We start from the raw sequence: 16,702 nt of genomic DNA, 5'->3' as shown, positions 1-16,702 counted from the left end.
AGATTGTTGTTAAAGTACACATGTAGGAAGCTGCAATTAATTTGAGTTATAATTTTATGACAATGAAATATTTTGAAAAATCAATATTTTCAAATTGCATTGGCAAGAACATTTTTTTAAAAAAAATAACAGATATACATCCTCTAAGGCACATGGCTATACAAATGAACTATCACAGATGCATGACATTAGTCATAAATATGAATATTAGACTTGCTATCTTGTCTCATTCATTCATTACTTCTGAATTTATATAAGAAACTAAATTAAACTCCAGGACTAACTTCACTATTTAGCTTATGTTCATTCTTATTCTCCCTCAGAGAAACAGAAAAAGATAATTATCTCTTCATTCATAATCCATGTTTTTCTATACATATAGATTTATAGGAGTGGAGAATCGTGTAATTAAATATTGTGACAATTACTGTGACTTGTGAAAAAAAGAAATAATAAAAGGTATTTATTTCATCAACAGCTATTAGCTGAAGTAACGAAGAAAATGTAATTTCCATATATATAGCAAGGTCAGTTCATGGTGACATGTGGTATAAATATTCTGAGTAATCTGTTGTTCCTGGAAAAATAGACCTGAAGGCCATTAGTTAATTGTTTATGTATGTGTGCCTGAGGCAGCTCCTTTGCATTTTTTTCAAGTGGGTCCTGCCCCGAAGAAGCCATCAAGATGGATTCATCATTACTATTTTCATAATCTTAATCACAGCTATTTTAATTTGGGAAATTACAGTCATAAGAAAGAATCTGTAATTATCACACAGGAATAGCCCTTTACCTAGATTTATTTTTTCCCATGGATAAGGATAGCTGTGCCTTTGTTGTTGCCACAATACTCAGGGAAGGAAAAGGAAAAAGAGCTTTAGGAAGACTTGGATTCTGTGGTTCTTCCTTGAATAACCAAGTGATCTTGTCCCCATCTCCTCCTTCTTTCTGGTCACTTTTCCATGCTAACAGTTGAAAAATACACCGGTCCTTTGAATATTGTGTTTATAGTTTTTCAGATTAAGGCAGCGTACACAATATTCCCTTCCTCATCTTTTAATTCCTAACAAACCTCTGAGGTTGGGTTGAGAAACATTAACTCAAAATCACCCAGTATATTTCCACAGCAGAGGGTGCATAGTCAAATATTGTAGCTACTACACACCATATGCTTCTTTCCCCTGTGGTTAAAGTGGTAGATAGCAGCTTAATGTGGACCTCAAAATAATGTGCCTATATCTCTTATTTGTTTTTACACAGATTATGGGAGGTATTTAATTAATCCCATTTGATAAATTTCAAGTTTTTTTAAATTCCCAAAACCAAATATTCTTTTTGTTATCTTGTTCTTTGTTTTACCACTTTTTTCAGATAAAAACCAAGCCTAACCAAAGTGAATCCAAATTGATTGGAAAATTAATTGGTTATATCTATTCTGGCTCAACATTCTGATGTCACACAAAGGATACATTATGTGATTTTAACATAAACAAAATAATATATCAGTCATTTCGGTATAAATATTTAATAGGCACTTTCAAAAGAGGCTATACATAGATCCAGTTACTGAATGATAAAAATAATTGAATATATTTTAATTGTTGTATTAAACATTGCACAAAACCTAAATTGATATTTCATTTACATTAAAATCCAATGAAGTTACAATGATTATTTATTCCCATACTGAACAGTTTCTCTCTCCATCACATTAAAAATTACAATTGTGTAACAACACATAGAGCCATACACATATTTTTGGGTATTATATGTGGTTCTGAAGTTTCAGGATGAGCAACTTATCATACAGGAATAAAAAGTTGTTTGAAAAAATTGAAAACACAAACATACCATTGAGTAAGTTATATTAATATTAATGATCACAGAATTAAAGAGCAGTGTAATTGTAATTATATGCATATGGGAGAAAATTTTCTGTGAAACCTTGGCATATAAATGTACAATTTCAGGATGCGTTTTTTAAAAGAACCAGTTCAACCAGAAAAGTAATCTTTTGGGACTTGCCATAAAAATAGATCTGCTAAAATGTTAGTTTAAATGTGCATTGCATGAAACATGTTAAATACCCCAGAACATATAAAGAAACCATTATTTGCAGAAATTGTAGTCTTATAAAGAAGGAAGAGAGAGTGACAAATTAACAAGACCCTACTGAGAAAATATTAATAATTCAAGAAGCAAGAATATTGCTACAGAACATTGAATGCTAATTGGTTTACACTCTGCACAACTGTACTTTGTTTAACTATAGTTTGTTAAATAAACAAGTGTCTGAATTCAGATTATACTTAAACTATGATTTACAAACCACAAGAGCTTAGTTACTGGTACACAATATACAATACCAAAACAAAACAAGCAACGTTGTGAAGTAGCACAATTTATGTGTTACAGCAGACAAAAGTTATTGAACTAATAGAGTAAAGTTGAATTCTTCTTCTTTTTTAGCCAATCCATTTGTTTATTCCTGCAGCAGCAAATGTTTTTTTGGGAGCATCCTGGTCTGATGTTAGCCTTTTATATAATAGTCAAAGAAAGAAGGAAAATGATTGATCAAAACTTGATGTAGAAGTTTGACACTTGGTCACTCCGACTTCTTTTTCTCCTCTTCCTCAGGGGGTGGAACATATCTCCTCACATCGGTGTGGTGGAACCACTTCTTCACTCCATCCATCTTCAGGGATGAGAAGGTGACCGAATTCACTTTGAAAGGTCCATTCCATCTGTACTGAGAGGAATCATCGGACCATTTCAGAACAACCAAATCTCCCACCTTGTATGGATGCAGTAGGAAATCAATCTCAGCTTCTTCAGGATCGCTGTACTGAGAAGCCATGATGAGAAGATATCAAATCGGTCCTTACACAAAGGATTCTTTAATCTTCCCTGTTCAGGACCGCACCTCGTAGCTTAGCTGGCTGGCTGGCTGGCTGCTGCCTGGCTGGCTGGCTGCAAAATATGGTTCTGGATTGTCCCCTGGCTGGTGAAGGTCTTGTCAGCAGCCGCTTCCAGAAGAGAATGACTCACACTTGAATGAATTCTTAACTGATGTCCTCATCAGAAATGGTTTGGGCTATTAGTAGAGTTAGCTACAGCTAAGGCTGTATCTAACTCTACTAATTAATAATTACCATGCTTTTTTCATTACAGTATATCTTGGTATTTTAAATTGGGAATTATGGCAAGCATTTCATTTAATATATGTATGTTCTATCCTCCCTATAAACACTTAGAACTGCGTTTTCCCTATTCTGCTACTCCCTTCTTTTTTTATACAATATGAGGAAGATTACAGTGAAGAAAAATCACTGCCTAGGTTAGTGAGTGACTGCTGATTTTCTTCCAGGGGCTTTTATACTTCGCCCCTTAAGCCATTATGGGTTCTTGCTTACCCCCATTTTCATTTCATTTCTATTTGCATGGGAAAATATAATACAGTTAAATCGGCAACTATTTTAATGGCTATTAACTTTTCAAATATTTAGATTAGAGGCAGGGCTCCTTCAGCTCTCTAAGGACAAGCTCCTTACTTTCAGTTTTAAAAACCAAGCACCAAGAATTAATTGATCAGTTAATATGAGGCTCACGACGATTTTAAACTCTTTTAAAAGCCTTCCTACTCCATACAGTATGCTGTGGCATGTCGCCCATGCATTCTACTACCTATTAGCTGAATATAGCTGTTTTTTCCATTGTAAATTTACATCGCCCTCCCCCATTCTATTGTCCTCTAAATATGTTGTCCTGCAACCTCTGTATATGCAGCCACTGTATAGACTAACATGGCATTTGTTTGGTCATTTGCAAAAACTTTTAAGTGTTGCCACAAACAAAGTTTTCTGGCTGCAGTGACACAAATCTTTTTGCACTAAAACTATTTTTTTTAAAAAAAAGTGAAAATGTGAGCAAATTTGTGACTTCCTCCAATAACTATCACTTTGGTTGCATATTGCTGCATTGATAGGAAGGAAAGAGGAAGAGGTATCTTCTAAAAAATACTAAGAGAGAGGAACTAGGAAATGACTATCTTGACTCTAGGAGCCAAAGATGGGATAAGAATTGTCGCTAATGAGACAACAGGTTGTCCCAAATTAGCAGACAGCAATGTTCCATGATAAACAGCTATCCTCTGGTTTTGTAAAAAAACAGAAAAATCCACAAAAAAAGTAACCGTCTGCTCTCAAAACACTCACCAGCATGCAATCATATAGGATTGCTGGTGCAGAAAACTGATGCAAAACCTGTATATGAAATTTTAGAAAAACAAATTATTTTCACTGTTTTTTAAATGCTTCATACGATTTTAAAAGAGAAAGCCAGGATCTGATATACACTAGTCTGACTTACTGTACATTCTGATATTTTCAGACTGTTCTAAAATGGAGAGTGAGTAATCCATCTCCGGCTAAAAACCTGCAAGCTACAGCATTAGCAATAGCACTTAGATTATATACCACTTTACAGTGCTTTACAGCCCTCTAAGTGGTTTCTAGATCAGCATGTTGCCCCCAACAATCTGGCTCTTCATTTTACCAACCTTGGATGGATGGAAGCTGAGTCAACACTGAGGCTGGTGGGATTTCAACTGCCAAATTGTAGGCAGCCAGCAGTCAACAGAAGTGGCCTGCAGTACTGCACCCTAACTACTGCGCCACTGAGGCTCACCGCACCACTGATATCTCTTCATTTTTATTCTTTGCTGTATCTTCCAATTTTGATCAATTATAAGAACAGTACTGCCCTCTTGTCTTATGGATTCTAATGGGATTTAGTGCAAGTATAAATTCTAATTTGTACTTAGAATTATAACTTTATCCCAAAGGTGCTTTTTCAAGAGGCAAATGGACTTTCTGGTTTTTCTTTGAAGATGTTTCACTTCTCATCTAAGAAGCTTCTTCAGCTCTGACTGGATGGTGGAGAACGGAAGGATTTATACTCCTTGCAGACAGCTGGATATCTGCATTCTTTTAATGAGTTGTTAGGGTCCCCTGGAGATTTATCTCTGTCATCAGGGTCACTTGAGTGGTGCAAATGGGTGTGGCCCTTTCTTGGAACTGTTGAAAGGACTGTGTTGTAGATTAGAGATAATGATGTTGTATCCCACCAGCTCTGCTGAGAGAAGGCTGTTCAATTTTGACATAGATGGTCTCTTTGACCCCTCTTTCAAACCAGCGGTCTTGTCCAAAATAGACTTTGCTGTCTTTAAATGAGTGGCCTGTGTCTTTTAAATGCAGATTGACAGTTGAATCTAATCCTGATGTGTTTGTTCTATGTTGTGCCATGCGCTTATAAAGTGGTTGTTTTGTTTCTCCAATGTACAGATCTGCACATGGCTTGTTGCACTGTACTGCATATACCACATTGCTCAGTTTATGTCTGGGTGTTTTATCTTTGGGGTGACAAGCTTTTGTCAATGTATTATTGGGTTTGAAGTATGTACATATGTTATGTTGGCTGAAGATCCTCTTGAGCTTTTCTGATATTCCTGTAACGTATAGAATGATAAGGTTGCTTCATTTATTGTTCTCTTATGGAGGAGCTCCTCTAGGGTCTTTTTTGAGATATGATGAAGGCCCACTTGGGATAGCTACGCATTCTGAGGGCTTCCTTGATGTATTTTTTTTCTTTCCCATCTTTAGTGGTAGGCAGGCCTTCAGCTAGGTGCTGTAGGGTTCGCATGACTCCCATTTTGTATTCCAGTGGGTGGTAGAAATAAAAATAAATAAATTACCTACTGAAATCTTGTCCTGATTATCTTACTTACTTTCCCCTTTTGTTGTTGGTGTTAGTATTATTCTCTCTGTTGCTTTGCATGTACATTGAGTGGAGACAAATTCCTTGAGTGTCTAATCACACTTGGCCAAATAGAGTATTCAGTTCGATTCAACTTAATTACCTAAACTTGATTAGCCTGAAGAAATTCTCACTTTAATATGATACTAGCCATAATCATAATGTAGAAACAGTGGAGACATTACAGTCCTTCAAGAGACACTGATGGTTTTTAAGGGCAACTCATTGGGATTTATTGATATTTTGAGTTTTAGGGACTGGAAGGAAGTATTGCCTCTATGACATACTTCCTGCTATACAGTAGTTTCCCTAGTTGATCTTGATGCTATGAATGGGTTGGCTTTGGAATTATATTGGGGGACTTTAATCTGCCTTCCTAGAATATGAGTCTAAGGCAGTTTAGATGTGGTGGTGTAGGCCAGGCCACGGCAAACATAGGCATGGCCTATATTACCAAAGACAGCAGCAGTCACACATAAATTTGTGTTTTTGTCTTGGAACAGTGATATGATCTAGACCTGAAGGATGTTGCAAAATCTGGTCATAGTCAGTTCACACTCCAATAGCCTTGGAATTTCCTGTGGCATCATACTACCACAAGGAGAACTTCCTTGATTGATCCATCACATGTCCCTAATGGACCCCCACTGAGTTCCAATTTCCATGTATAATTTGGGTTGTTTCTCTGATGCATGGTTCAGTCAAGGCCCCAGGTATTGCTTGAAAAGAAGAGACAATGGTCTTGGATTTGACCGTATTTGTGTAAATTTGCTGTGTCTGTAGAGTTCCTTAGTTTTCAGAGAGTTCCTTGGCTTTCAAAGGAACCCCAGATAGTGGAAGTATGTCCTGCTGGAGAGAAACAAAGAATCCAATTAACTACAGATTAAAACCTTAATATTAACAATTTAATCTCATGAAATCAGAACAAAAATGTAAAATTTGTAAATTTTTATTGTATCCACAGGGAACCAGCCAGTGGTTCTGTTCAAGTGACCTGATCCCTCTTGGTTAAGAATGGGCCTAATGGAACATTTGCAAGATTATGATGAAAACTATTGAAGACATCTATTGAATACAATCACTCAGATTAATTTTGATTTTGATTCTGACAGCAGGTTTTGGAAATGACTAAGACACAGTTTGTCTTGATTATCTAGAAGAGTTTATGCCTGATGGCCCTAAGGGAATGGATAGAAAACTTGAAGTGTGGCCACCCATTTATTACAATTAGCTGGACTCAGGTGGTGATGAATGGAATCTTGATGAGTGGTTCAGCATGACTTTTAAACAGGTACGTTATTCAGTAAGTAATTACTCAAATCAATTCTACGGACAATGAAGTACAGTTTATCCTGTGTCCCTTTATGAGGAAGGTTACTCAGAAGATAAAGGGCATAGTGACCTAGCAGTTATCATGCTGGGCTTCTTGACCAGAAGATTGGCAATTTGAGATCCAAGAGTATTCTGACCAGGTGAGCTCCCATTTTAGCCCTGTCACCTAGCAGTTTGAAAATACGCAAAGGCAAGTAATTATCTCTTTGGTGGAAAGGTAACAGCATTCCAGGCACCTTGGCATATCATGCAGATCACATGACCATGGAAGCATCTTTGGACAATGCTAGATCCCTCGGCTAGGAAATGGAGAAGAGCAAATGGAGAGAGTGCATCCATATATGCCGACACCCAGAATCTAATGCCCATATTCAAGCACCCACCCTGCCCCCCGCACATGCGCTATGACCCCGTTTTGGTGCCAGCAGGCCTCCCTGAAGCCTCTTGGGACCAAAACAGGGGTAGGGTGAGGTGCTGCACCCCCCACCTCCTATTTTTGGTCCCAGGAGGCTTCAGGGAGGCCTGCTAGCACCAAATCACGAACGGGGAGGCATGTCACACACTCTGTTTTGGTGCTAGCAGGCATCCCTGAAGCCTCCTGGAGCCAAAAATGGTGTGCGGGGAACACTGCATCTCCCCACCCCCATGCATGAGTGTGCAACCCTCCCATGCATGCACGCGCAACACCCCCATGCATGTGATTGCATCTCACAGCAGAAATCCAAAAATCAGCTGGCCAGTGGTAGGCATGCATACATGTGCAGTGGAGCTTACCTGGGTGATGGTTCACGTGCCCGCAGTGATGGCTCTGTGTGCCACCTGTGGAATGCCTGCCATAGGTTCACCATCACAGGCCTAGGAACTTGGATGAGTCTTTCCGGTAAATGTTCTTTGGAATGAGAGTACAGGTACAATTTACAATCACAATTGAGCCCAAAATTTATGTTTCTAAGTGAGAAATTTGTTAAGTGAGCCTTGCCCCATTTTATGACACTTCTTGACACATTTGTTAAGTGAATCACTGCAGTTCTTAAATTAGTATCATGATTGTTAAGAGGATTTGCTATATATATATTTTATTATGTTTTCATTCTATACAATCACATATTTACTGTGCTTGATCAGGGCATATAACATTGAGTAATAAACACGGCCTTCACTTATATAGAAAATGCCCTCTACAATACAAACCCAATATACCACCTTGGCCCACCATACACCCTCTTTCAACCCCCTCCAACTTTCATTCTTCCTTCTCACACACCCCTCTACGCCTACTTCCCCTCCCCTTCTTTCTAACCCTAACCCTGTCACTCCCTCTAATCCATTCCCTCCCTCCCTTCTCCTCCTCCTCTCTCTCACCCTCTCCACCCTCCTTCTTCTTTCACTCGACTCTTTCCTTCGGTATATTTCTATTATCTTCCAGTATATTCGGTTTGTTCTATTTTCGCACTAACATTGAAAAGCCACAGTATACAAATGCAATCATGGAATTTAACACATATTGTATTTCCCCCCTCCCCCCTCCCCCTAAATCCCCACCTCCCTTCCCTCCCCCCGACTTCCCAAAGACCATACGTGGTATAACTTTTGGACAATCACAGTCTAAAATATCTCTACATTGAGCTCAGCTCCTTACTGTTACCCAAATTTTAAACAATTTAAATTGTTACTGATACTAAGCATAAGCTATCTGGAGTTTCTTAGTCCCATATTTACTTTTTATGTAATCAATCCATTTTTTCCAGTCTCGTTTATATCTCTCGTTTGAATGTTCTTTGAGATATGCTGAAATTTTGGCCATTTCGGCTAAGTTCATAACTTTCAAAGTCCATTCTTGAATTGTAGGTAAATCTTTCTTCTTCCAATACTGCGCCACCAAGAGTCTTGCTGCCGTTATTAAGTACAGAACCAAATTAGTCTCTGCTGCTGTAAAGTCAATACATATACCCAGTAAGAACAACTGGGGGGTGAATTTTATCCTTCTTTTGAGGATGTTTTGCAGGATCCACCATATTTTTAAGAGGATTTGGTTTCCCCATTGACTTTACTTGTCAGAAGATTGCAAAAGTTGTTCACATGACTCTGGGACACTGTCATGTAAGTCAGTTATCAAGCATCCGGATGAAAAATCACGTGACCATGGGGATGCTGCAATGGTCATAAGTATGAAAAATTGTCATGTCACTTTTTAAAGTGTTATAACTTCGAACAGTCACTAAATGAACTATTGTAAGTTGATGACTACCTGTACATTCTGATCTTAGTAATTTCTTGTTGCTTCTCTCCAGTTTTCTGCTTATCAGCTATTTTGTTATGTGGTTTTAATCCAACGTTAGCTGCCTAGGATTGCAATTTGTGAATTGGACATAAGTTTTATAAATAAATAGCCTACCTTTACTATTTTATGGGTACAAACAGTAATCAGCAAAGTAAATGGTACTGATTTTTCTTCTGAATTTTCTTTTACATGAAATGCCATTATTTAGTCTTTTTAAGTTTCCAGATATTATTCTGTACAGCTTCTAATTTTCTATTTTCCTTTCTAACAATGAAGAAACACAATAATGTCTCTATCTATATTCAGTGCATCATTTTCTATAGCAAGAAGAATGTTGCGTCTGACTGGAAATTAGATAAAACCCAGGTGCACATTGCACATTCTTATTTTCTGTAAACAATCTTTTGTTTTCTTAACAGCTATGTTCTAATCAAGTACTATTTAAACAAACACAGCCAGAGACACTTAAATGTGGGTTTAAGGAATTTCTGATATTACCAGCAGTAAAAACATTGGGGTTTTTTGTTCATTTTTCTCTGACCAAAAATGATAACATTTCAGCAACGATGAAACTTAAGAGTAGCAGAACTGCCAGCTAACCTTTCTCTCAAAGCTACCTTTTTAGATCTACTATCAGAGAGGTGTATTGTTGATGATTTTTGTACTGTGCTATGTCATATTTTAACAGCAGTTTATTTATTTATATTCCACTTTTATTACTTTTCTAAATAAGATGGTAAAACTACTTAAAACCCTTTCCTCTATTTTCCTTACATCAACTACCTTGTGAGGTGGATTGGATTAAAAGAGTGATTGGCTCAAAATCACTCAGATGGTTTTCATGTCCAAGGCAGGACTAGAACTTATGGTCTCCCAATTTCCAGCTTCGTGCTTTAAGGCAAACTGACTATTGAATAAAGAATAATGTTCATACACCATGTTTTACAAATTGTAGTGAAGGATTCACATAATATGTTAAGCAAAAATTAAACTACTTATGGTTTAATGCAGAGGTAGTATTCTACTGGTTTGGACCGGTTCACCTGAACCAGTAGCAGAAATTGCGGGTGGCCCTGCCCACACACCCCATTTCTATGGCATCCCACTTAGGCCCTTTTTTCACCAAAAGCATGTACGGAAGGCTGGGTGCATGCACAGAGGTGGCGCGTGCGCTCACATTTGCAAACTGGTAGGGAATGTAAGTGAATACCACCCCTGGTTTAATGCAATCTGAATATGGATCTGTAATTTGTCTGCTACACACACAGTTGTCAAGGAGGAGACTATGGGGAATAAGGAAAGGATCCTTAATTCTGCAAAATAGTTCTCAGCACAAATAGCAACCTATGATCCTTCCTAGGGATCAGAATGTACGGATTTCCTCCTAGAATACAGGTATTCCTCAACTTGTAACAGTTCATTTAGTGACTGTTTGGAGTTACAAGAGCACTGAAAAAGTGATTTATGACCATGTCTCACACTTATGAGCATTGCAACATCCCCATGGTCACAGGATTTACATTCGGATGCTTGACAACTGGTTCATGTTTACAGTAGTTTCAGATTCCCTGGAGTCATGTTTTGTGACTTTCTGACAAGCAAACTCAAGGGGAAACCAGTTTCACTTAAGAGTTGTGGCTACTAACTTAACATCTACAGTGAACCACTTAACTGTGGCAAGAAGGGTCGCAAAATGAGGCAAAACTCACTTAACAACTGTCTCACTTAGCAACAGAAATTTTGGACTCAATTGTGGTCACAAGTCGAGGACTACCTGTACTTGGCTTAAAATGCATTTCTTTCCAGAGGGATTGTCCCCACTAGTATTGACTGACAATTTCCCTTCCCCCTGGAAACAAGCAATTGATCACAAGCTGGGCTCTTATGTGCTCTCACCATTATTCTTAATGTCCCTAGGCTTTGAGCAAGCAAAGCAAGTAGTAATCAATAGAATGAGGGACATGGAGTTCCAAGAAGAACTAAATAGGTTGCCTCTCCACAGTAGGGACAGAATCAAACAGGGTGTGTGGGAATCGGCAAGATATCTAAATGGCCTGATCTCCCCAAAACAAAGAACTGCTTTCTTCAGAGCCAGATTTAACATTCTTCCTTCAGCACTCCTCCAGGGCAGGTATAAGAGAACACCTATAGCCGAATGCATTTGTATATGTGGTAAAGGAGAAGTGGAAGATAATTCACATGTACTATTACACTGCGAGCTATACAGAGCTTGTAGGTCTGCATATATTCTCCCCTTATTAGAGAGATTGCCAGGGAGGGCAGACAATTTTTATCTAGGCTTTTTCCTCCAGGACACTAACCACATATGCAGTGGCAAAGTTCTGTGCTGCTGCAATGTCCATAAGAAAAAAATTGGTGACAGTATAATACCATCTTGTACCAATTATCTGGACATACCTTTAACGATCTTTGGACCATAATGTTATTTTCCACTTTTAATGTCAATACTTTTTAATTATATTTTAATGTTAGTATTTTTTAATGTGTAAAAACAATTGCTTGTCTTTGACCGTAATAAAGATCTTACTTACTTACTTACTTACCTGTACTTAGAGGTATGGTATCTTGAAATTTAAGACATGGAGTTGCGAGCAGAGACAAAGCATCATAAATAAATAAAATGAAGAACAAACTGTGTTGCATTCCAAAAAATTGAAAAGATTAAAACTGGTATATTAGGGAAGAGAAAAGACATTTTGTAGGCTACAAGACTAAGTCAGGATTTGCCTTATAAGCCACAGTTGGCTGATATTGTAAAAAAGAGGCCCAAACCATAGTGTACTAATGTCATATTCCCATAATATGGTAAAGGCTCCCTTTTCACATATGTTCTAGTCATTCCTGACTCTACGGGGTGGTGCTGATCTCCATTTCAAAGCCAAAGAGCCAGCACTGTCGGAAGACATCTCTGTGGTCATATGGCCGGCATGACTAAACATCAAAGGTGCACAGAGCGCTATTACCTTCCCACCAAATGTGGTTTCTATTTTTCTCCATCACACAGCGCTAGGGATTCAAATCGCCAAACTGCCGACCTTTCTGATTGACAAGCTTAGCCTCTTAGCCACTGAGTCCCTCAATTTCTACATGTTATACCAGTGATGGTGAACCTTTTTGTCACCGAGTGCCCAAACTGGAAAGCGTATGCATGTGCATGCATGTGCGCGTGTCGGAGCACTGGAAACCTGAAGACCAGCTGACTGGTGTGCACATATCTATTTTTTGCCCACTTTTGGGGGTGTTTCCAGGCTGTTTTTCTGGCTGTTTGCCAGCTGGTTTTGGGGCCAAAAACAGCTCGAAAAACAGCCTGAAACATTCCCTGAAAAATAGCCTGGAAAACGGCCTGAAAACAGCCAAAAAAACAGGTCATTTTCCGGGCCATTTTTCAAGGAATTTTTTCAAGCCATTTTTGGCCCCCAAAAATCAGCAAGAAAATGGCTTGAAAAATGGCCCTGAAAATGCCCCAAAAATGGACACATGCATGGTGTAAACCAGAAGAGCAGCTGGTGATGGTGTGTGTACTCAGAGAGGGCTCCGAGTGGCACACATGCCATAGATTAACCATCATGGGGTTATACTAAAATCAGATTCTCCTGATGTAAGGATATGTCATCAGCACCTAGACCATCTGTGCATTTTCTGTAGTAATCTTGGGAAAGAAACTTCATAGGATGCTATGTTGCTCTTTTTGTGTGTGCCCCCCAAAATAGAGGTTCTAAAAGTCAAGGGGAATTCTGATGGTAGAAATTCTATGGGGACTTAGGACTGCCAGTAGGAGAGTGTTTTTTTGTGCATTACAGTAGGCTCTAATTTTGCATTGATTTTGTGTTATCTGCTTTTTTGGCAGCTTCAGTACACTACTGTCTAATAACTTAAGTGATTGTCCACCAAGATACCTAGATTCTACCCAGATTCCCAAATCCTGGCCTAAGGTGACTTTTCTGGGTACTTCCCTTTCATCTCCTCTCTGGCCATTTGAGTTAGCTTGCGGCACCCACAGCCTCTCCTACTCCCTTGCTCCAAAGTAAATTGCCTGTCATTCCTCGCCCCCCCCATCATTCCAGCAGTGCTGCTTCTCCCACCCGGACACCCCTGCAGGGTCCCCCGGACACCTTAAAGCGCGGACAAAGCCTTTTCGTTCTCCGGCCACCCACATCACATCGTCCTTGCCTTCCCTCTCCCCCCTTCTCTTCGCCTTGTCAGCCCTCCCGGTGGGACAGCGGAATAGCTGAGGGGGCGGGGGCGCGCTCATAGCTAGCGCAGGTGCTGCCTCCCACTCGCACCTCATTCAGCCTTGAACGGGTCAGCATGGTCTCTGGGCTCCGGTTCTTGTACCGCCTCTTTCTTTCCAATGTCTGAGATAGATAAAAAAGAGATATAGTCCTCGGCGCGGAGCAGCTACAGCAACCATGACCTCCGACCCCGCTTTCCGCCAGCCAATAAGAGCGTAGCTCGTCTCCAAACCCAAAATTTCCACGTCGGCAAAAGTCAAAATGGAGCGGAGCTCGCGGGAACCGGGCATTTGCGAGCAGGCAGGCGGAGGAAGCGGAGCAACGGAGGAGGAATGGGCAATGACGGCCAACGCGACGGCCGGAGGGGCACTGGTTAACTGCCGCTTCGTTGCCGTAGCAGCAGCCGCTGTTGCAACCACCGATCGGAAGGGGAGGCTGCGGCACCTCCGCGAGAAGTCCGAATCGCGGCAGCTCCGCTACACATCACCCGCCGGGCTCTTTCTATTTCTCTTTCTGCAGGGAAAGGCGAGCGCCGCTGCAGCAAGAACCGTTGGAAGAAGCGCTGCACGGACCTGTTGCATTGGGCGTCCCGGTTGCTCCAGGTGCCAAGGAGGCGAAGTGGTAAGTCCCTTTCCCTCCACCACCCACCCACCCCTATTGTACGGCGTGGTGGGCTTGCCTCCTGCGCCGATGCGTTTTTTGCAGGCAACGATCCTATTGTCGCCGCGGCATGCTTAAGGACATTTGGGATGGGGATAGGAGCAAATCGGTTTCTGGATGCAGGGGATCCCCCTTCTCTCTTTCACATCTGGATCGGTGTATTGAGAGAAGCAGGTGGGCTTCCTGTTTCTTGATTTGATTGCCGGTTTTGCTTTCTAGAGTTAGTTTCGATTTTCGGAGCTTATTGTAGAGAGGAGAAAGAAGGCACAAGTTTTCTTCTTCAGGTGTTGTATACTTCTGTCTCCGTGGTGTATGCCTACGTGGACTAATGAGATCTTCCACATAACTACTACCTTCTTCTTGAAGCAAACTCTAGAGCATATGGGTGCTAGTTTTTCCTTCCATCGTGCGGTCAGTTACCAATGCGGAAATCTATCGTGGCATCACATGTGGCAGCTGACTGGAACATACCTGAGCCTTAACCAGCAGTCTTTTAGGAACCCAGCTGGCAATAATTGTCTGATTCTGCTGTCCAAAGGTGGAATACACATAAGTTGGAAACTGGGACTTCTGGAATGCTTTGCTTTCTTTTAAAAATAACTATTTGTATACTTTCTTTTCTGAATAATATATGCTTTCCCCTCCACTTTTATTTCTGTTGTAGTGAACAAGAAATGGATCCCTTGCAGCTGATGAAGCTCCTTTAGTAGAAAAAGTTTTGGCTTCTGGAAAGAAAGTTCTGTGACACTTTGACTCTGATTATAATAGAAGTCAGTGCACTACAGAACTTTCTCTTCAGGGGCTGCAGCAGCCAAGGAGTTAACACAGAGCTCCTGAACCTCAGGTGGACACGTCACTGCCAGCTGCTTTCAACAAAATGGGATGGAAAGGCTGAAAGGAACTCTTATGGGAAAGTGGCACTTCTTTAGTATTTATGTAAAAGCACTAAATATATTCCTGTGTTTAAACAACTTTGTTCATTTGAAACTTGGCCTTTTAGTTTCTGGTATCTTAAATAGCACAGCATCTGGGTGTTATTTACATGTCCCCTTTGATAGACGTTTCAAAGAGAAGGCTTTACAAAATGCTGTAAATTGTTAATTTCAAGTTGTCTTAGTGATTGTGCATATTGGTGCTGCTAAAAGACTAAAGTTTAATAATTGCCTTTGAATGTAAATCTTTATTAAATGTGCAATTGTTATAGCATTGATTTGTTGTGTAATGGCTTGGAAGATTTTGCAGTAATACACTTAGAGATCTAAATATGTTTCTGAATTAAATGATTGTGCTGCATTGAATGTGCTTGCTTCTTAATTACTTAATTAATAACAAGTAATTGAGTTTAACATCTTAGTTGTGAACACTATGAGGACTTTTAAAAGTCATATTGAATGTGTTGTGGAAAAATTATATTTAACACCTAAGTTATTTTACCAGCTCTTCCTGATTTTCAACTTTTAATAAAAGTGCCCATTAATAAAATGATGTTTTAAAATAAAGTGAATATTTATTTGAATCTGCTTTTATTATTTTTACAAATAACTCAAGGCAGCAAACATATACAACAGACTCTCCTTTTCCTCTTTTCCCCACAGCAACAACCCTGTGAGGTAAGTTGGCCTGACCCAGGGTCCCCCAGCTGACTTTCCAGGCTAAGATGGGAACTCATGGTCACTCACTTTCTAGTCTGTTGTCTTAACCACTATACCAGGGGTGTCAAACTCGATTTCATTGAGGGCCACAACAGGGTTGCATTTCACCATGGGGGTGTGGCCAGCTTGACATCACTCTTGTTGGGGGCACCTGTGGTGACCAAGTGCTAAGGGAGGATTTCCCTCAGACCCTCTCATTATCTTCCTTCCTTCTTTCTTTCCTTTTCTTCTTTTTCCTTACCTCTGCATTCTCCTTCCTCTCTCCCCTTATTTTTCCTTCCTTGCTCTTTTCCCATCTTTCCTTCTTTTTCTTTGTCCTTCCTCTCTCTTTCTCCTTTCCTGTCTCATCTTGGATGCTCAAATGCAAAAGGGAAACATTTCTCCTTTAGTTTTGTTTTTAGTTTATTTTGCTAGCCCTCTGCCAGCAAAAAGAGCTGCAAGGAGGCACGTGTGCCCCCCCCAGGCCCCCTTTTTGGTTGCAACAGCCTCCCAAAGCCCTCTGCACCCCCCTGCTCTGTTTTCACTGGTGGAGGGCTGCAGGAGGCTATTGCGGCTGAAAAGGGAGCCTGGGAGGGCTGCACACGGCCTTCCCGAGGTCCATTTTTGCTGGCAGAGGCACTGCAGGCCCACCCTTCGCCGTTTCCAGTGGGCCAGATCTAACCACCCTGGGGGTCAGATTTGGCCCCGGGCCTTGAGTTTGACACCCCTGC

General features: G+C 40.2%; 1 long non-coding RNA gene across 3 annotated transcripts; it reads right to left on the bottom strand.

Moving 5' to 3' along the window:
• Window positions 1-1,509: 1,509 nt before the first annotated feature.
• On the bottom strand, window positions 1,510-14,055 carry LOC148045816 (uncharacterized). Of its 3 annotated transcripts, XR_015696343.1 has the most exons (4): window positions 13,732-14,055; window positions 11,992-12,012; window positions 7,921-8,035; window positions 1,510-6,663 (listed from the first exon to the last, which is right to left on the bottom strand). It is a non-coding gene; the product is annotated as an uncharacterized LOC148045816 (long non-coding RNA). The 3 variants fall into 3 exon arrangements; XR_015696344.1 differs by lacking the exon at window positions 11,992-12,012 and having other exon boundaries at window positions 13,732-14,053; XR_015696345.1 differs by lacking the exons at window positions 11,992-12,012; window positions 13,732-14,055 and adding an exon at window positions 8,866-9,399.
• Between the last annotated feature and the right edge of the window lie 2,647 nt (window positions 14,056-16,702).

Source organism: Thamnophis sirtalis, unplaced genomic scaffold (assembly GCF_051295495.1).
Source record: "Thamnophis sirtalis isolate CommonGarterSnake01/CBP01778 unplaced genomic scaffold, rThaSir2_p1.2 scaffold_4, whole genome shotgun sequence".
NCBI lineage: Eukaryota > Metazoa > Chordata > Lepidosauria > Squamata > Natricidae > Thamnophis > Thamnophis sirtalis.
This window is presented reverse-complemented; position numbering and strand designations above follow the sequence as displayed.